This window comes from Taudactylus pleione, unplaced genomic scaffold, assembly GCF_031769625.1.
Source record: "Taudactylus pleione unplaced genomic scaffold, aTauple2 ptg000063l, whole genome shotgun sequence".
Lineage (NCBI taxonomy): Eukaryota > Metazoa > Chordata > Amphibia > Anura > Myobatrachidae > Taudactylus > Taudactylus pleione.
Window position 1 is genome coordinate 618,985 of NW_028284465.1, and position 5,730 is coordinate 624,714.

Genomic DNA, 5,730 nt, shown 5'->3' on the forward strand with positions numbered 1-5,730 from the left:
TGGCTATTTTGCGAACACACGATTTCCAACCGCACTGACTGGTTGGCGCATGCGCATTACGACCCATACGCACGCGCAGATGTGCGAACATCGCTCGGAACGAACGAGCGGCCGCTTACGAGCGGCTCTGAATCAGGCCCTCTGTTCCATCAGCAGTGTGCACTCTAACTGAGTACTGCTGTACCTGCTATCTATCAATATTCCAACACCACTGGTTAGGTAACTGGGCTGTTCACAGTTTCAGTCATCTGCTGGTGTGCGCCTACATAACTCTGCAATATCAACACCTGCACACACATCATTTCCAACCATATGGGTGGTTTAATTGCTTAGAGATCAGCAGCCAAATATCATGCAAAACATATACCAAGCAGTTCTATATGTCATTTTAGCTCAGTAATCTTAAGGTGACACAGGGCTGCCTGTGCTGTCTGTCTGTGCCAGACTAAGGAATAAATACAGTACTGGATGCTTATCTAGAACCCGAATTCCCTGAACATAAGTGCACGATTCTGCAAAAGAAAAAATGGATTACGCAACCTTTATTTTTTTTTCAACAGCAACCTGGATTCTGATAATCATCGGATTATTGCTCAATACATTTATGGTGATAAAAACCTCAATTTGGTGGTGAAAAGGTCAAACTCTTCAAACCATTGACATTATCATGATCAGCCTTGGGATGGTGAGGACTCTTTTTCTCCTGTTTTGTGTCCCTCTTTATTTCATGAGTAATGTTGAGTTTGCAGTTCCAGATAATAATTATTACGAATATATTGTCACTGCACTCGCATTTGTGCAGTTCTGCAGCCTGTGGTGGGGCACCGTGCTCTGCGTCTTCTACTGCGCGAAGATCACTAACTACAGCAACAGATTGTTCATGAGACTTAAGATGAACATCTCCAGGATGGTCCCCTGGCTGCTCCTGATGTCACTGCTGGTGTCTTTTCTTTCCAGCCTGCCTAACGTATGGCTCGTGTACTCGGTGCACTACATGAATTCTACCCAAGTCACTAATGCTACTAATGATGGAAACATAACTTTGGAAATAAATGAAATTAATTTGCTAATCCTCAACACTGCAGGATCCCTCGTACCGTTCCTCATATTCTGTTCAGCCGTTTCCCTTCTGATTGGGTCACTCCTGAAACACACCAGGAATATGAGCAGCAAAGATTCAGGGTTCACAAAATCTCAGCTTGTCGCCCACAGAAGGGCCATTATAAACATGACATCTTTTCTCTTCTTCTATGTCCTCTTTTTTATAGCGTCCAACTTAATTCCTTTAACCTTTTATGTAAAACATCCGGTATACCATTCAATCTGCCGTATTTGCTGTATTTCCTACCCAAGTCTGCACTCCATTGTGTTATTAACCAGCAAAGGAAATCTGAGCTGCTGTAAGAAAAATAATTCTTAATGAACACATTTTATGAAGGGATCTGTACTGGTTCCTCTCTGTACAGTAAATGGTCGGCAAACATTGACTTTAACATAAACGTCAGTCAGTACAACAACAGCCATGTTATACTACAGTACTTCTCAGTTATATAAGAGCCTTTATCTATATTTATGTCATTCTGTAGATCTACTTATATGTAAGCCTGTATATCTATTTATGTAAATCCATATCTCTGTCTAGTTGAATGAGGTTAATGTTCTGCAGATCTCAAACTATCAATGTCACTGAATAAGTAGCAGATTTATATAATGTGAGCGGGATGGGTATGGAATGCTGGCGTTCAGGATCCTGGCAGTCAAAATCCCAACGCTGCCAACCCGACAGGGTTAGGATACCGACACCTGTCGGTAGGTATCCTAACCCTCCTCCTCTCCCTACCCTGACCTTAACCCTCCCTCCCCGGTGCCTGAACCTAACCTCCCCCCAGTGCCTAAACTTAACCTCCCCCTCCCCAGTGTCCAAACCTAACTCTCCCCCTAGTGCTTAACCCATAACCCTCCCCCTAACCCCGCTACTTATCTTCGGGATGCCGGTGGTCAGTATGCTGGTGTTTGGGATGCCGGCGCTGGGATTCTGACAGGTGTCGGGATTCCGGCGCTGGTGTTGGGTCACTGAACGTATCCCAATATGAGCTATGAGGATCTGAATGCTACAACATTATAGGTTGAGACATTTAGTTAAAAAAAATTTCAGCCCAGGATAATGTTGTATTACAAAAATATTTCTATTCTTAATAATTTTTATCACTGACACGGTTACCTAGAACTTGCTTACCTGAAACAAAGTGTCTTCTTTGAATCTAACTGACACCTATTATAAGAAATATTGTTAAGCAATTGAATACTGTAGCACAAACAACGTCATTGCACAAACTGGTTATCACAATATGTATCACTTGAAGGTATTCTTGTAATATTCAGAAAACTTAACAGATATCTATGTGAAAAAGTGCAGCGATATAATACTGTTACAGACTATTTTGGACTACTGTACCATTTACTTTCTACCATTATCAACAGCAAAAGGACATGAGATAAATAGACAACATGCAACAGTTCCGGAATCAGACTTACAGGACGGTTCAGGACTGACAATGGCTGATAACAGTTAGATGGAACCCGGAACACGTTCCCAAGTGTCTAATGACACAAGTAGTCTCAGGCATAAATGTAAGGAGCAGCTGATGGGGACGGGATTGTGTTTATTATTCCTTCTTGTACAATAATTGCATTTTAGGTTAAATATCTGAGAAGGAGATAGAATAAGAATTGGCATCTTCATACATGTTGGACAGACACTTCAAATTACAGCAATTATTTAAAGGCAATTTGAATTAAATATTCAAATATGGACTAAAAGATAAATGGTGACACCAGCCATGCCATAATGCATAGTATCTAATGAGTTTTTACCTTTGCTGTTTTATATGACCTCCATATATTGTTTATTTAAACATGATTGGTTAATAAACAAGTTATCCCAAGATATTGAAACAAGTTGGATATACTGTATACTATATAATATAAAGCACAATCTTCCAGCATCAGCATTATCAGAGCCTCACGTGTCTACTCTGTGCTATTGGTGTGAACCTGCTCCTTCTTCTGTCTGAGTGGAGCTACCCATCCACCTCAATCCCCTCCTCATATCATGTACTACCATTGCTACATATAACCCAGTCATTACCGAAGCCGGGTACACACTGAGTGATGTATACCGCTACGATATATCAACCCGATGGGCCGACATATCGTACCGTGTGTACACATTAAGAGGTAATGAATGATGGAACGATCCCTCGTTCCGCTCTTCATTACCTGCAATGAGGCCGCATGCAATATCATCCGGTTAGACGTACAGCACAGCCGACCGAACGATGCCACATGCGACCACGGTAGAACGCATATTGGCCATACCCATTGAGCAATGCGACAGATATGTCATTCCGATTTGACCAGAAACTACATTTTGTGCCGACATCATCTCAGTGTGTACCCAGCTTAACACATCACTCGCCTCCTCACATCATGTACTACCATTGATACATGTAACCCTTCCCATCACTCATCTCCTGATATACTCTGTGCTGCTGGGGCACCCTGCTCTTTCCAGTATATAACTTGCAGTCTGTGGCTTCCCTCTGCCTTCAATACCCTTCTCACATCATTTACTACCATTGTTACATGTAACCCTGTCTTCACTAACACATCACTTATCTCCTGATATACTCTGTGCTGCTGGGGACCCTGCTCCTCCCACTATATAACTCTCAGTCTGTGGCTTCCTGCTGCCTCCATTCCCCTCCTCACATAATGTCACTGCCCCTGTCACATGCAGCCCTGTCCTCACTGACACATCCCTCATTTCCTGATATACTCTGTGCTGTGCTGGGGACTCTGCTCCTCCCACTATATATGTAACTCTCAGTCTGCAGATTACTGCTGCCTCTATCCCCTTCTATTTCTGTAAGCATTCTTATGATCTGATCAGGTTTGCTGATGGGTGGGAGTAGGTACTAATTACCCAGGCCCGGTGCTTGCTGGAGGAGTCCAACGGATCCAACGCCACCCTCCCTTCCTCCTGTCAGCAGCACAGCACACGCTGCTGTGTGCTGGGCTGCAGTGGGAACAGAAGCAGTCTCCTCTCCTCTGCCTGTGGGGAGTATTCACACTGATTGTACCCTCCCTTGATTTGTCTATGGCTGAGGGGATCACAACAACCCCCTCCCCAATGCGCAGCAAATATGTTTTTTGTTTTTCTTTTTTGTAAGGGGGCGCGGCCATGCCTCCCGTGATCAGGCCACATCCCCCCACCCGAACCCCCAGAAGTGTAGGCAGATTTCCTGCATCCTGCCCACTTCCTAATGGACAGGATGGGGAGATTTAATGGGGAATTTGTTGGTCTGCTAATTGCGTCATTTTGCCCCGCCCCCTCCACACAGACCCACATATTGCGGGCTTTCCCGGGAAAGGGGTGGATCCTAATTATGTCAAGAGTCTGGCCCAGCCCCCACAACCGACCTTTAGCAAGCTGCTCCCGGAAAGGATTTAATTAAAGTCGGTACGTATGGGACAGGTACAGTTGAGTATCATCTGCATAGCAGTGGTTGACTAGGCCATGATGTCTGATTATTTCACCCAGTGGTAGCACATATGCTGCAAATAGCATGGGAGATAGTATAGAACCCTGTGGAACATTGCATGGCAGTGACGCTGGTGACAGTGAGTATACTGTTTTCCAGAATACTATACAGTCTCTGTGACCTGCTGATAAAAAATTATTTTAACCCGCTAAGGACTGTGCCATTTAGTCCACTGAAATTTTTCAGGTGCTCAATTAGAATCCTATGATCCACCATATGAACTGCTACAGTAAGATCCAAAAGGATATCTAAGAAAAGCAAAGAAGAAATATTGTCACATCCATTTGGATTTTAGTGTCGGGACAGCTGTCTTGTCTGGTCAGAAGTGGGTATGTCTCTTACAGTGGCTCAGCTATTGATACTTAGATAACCAAGGTTTGGATAGATCAGAGGGCACATAAACCCCTATGCAGGAATGCATTGGGTTAATAAAGTTGGGCGGGCAGTGTTTAGTATTATGATGGGCTTCAGCATTGGGTCAGGGATTGGAGAGTGTTTTTTTATGTTGAGGGGAGTGGTTAGCTGGAGTGTGGGTAGGTCTGTAATGGTACACTGCCTTTGAATTTGATCTGCAAGCTGTACAGTCGCAGGATATAGAGCTCTGGTCTTTGATATATTCTATTTTTACTTCTCCTGTCTCTCTCTATTTTAAATTCATCTTGTCCCTCATCCTATTCGTCCTTTGACCTATTCTTTCTTTTCCTGCTCTTTCAGTTTCTTCTCCTTTCTATCCCTTCTCCTGCTCTGCATTTATGTCTCATGCCCAGTGCGCTCATTCTGTCCCCACCCGCCCGGCTGGCTGATGCTGCTGGGTAGGGGCATTTGTAGAGAGGAGGAGGCCCGTGTGCAGTGTCCATCGCAGGCCCCCTCCTTTTCAGCTGGCAGCACACTGAGAGTTGCACGGCCAGCGCCACACTTTATTATTATTATTATTATCCTTTATTTATATGGCGCCACAAGTGTTCCGCAGCACCTTACATAGTACATAGAACTAATAGGTGAACAAGAAACAAGTAACTTACAGTACATTACAGTGCAGGACAAGGACACAATTTATATACATTGCTGCAATAGCAATTACAGCCCTCACAATAAGCAGCAGGGAGTTATCAGTCACGTGTTAGGT

General features: G+C 43.9%; 1 pseudogene; it reads left to right on the top strand.

Moving 5' to 3' along the window:
- The first annotated feature begins 526 nt into the window (after positions 1 to 526).
- On the top strand, positions 527 to 1,420 carry LOC148534820 (taste receptor type 2 member 40-like; annotated as a pseudogene).
- Positions 1,421 to 5,730: the final 4,310 nt, after the last annotated feature.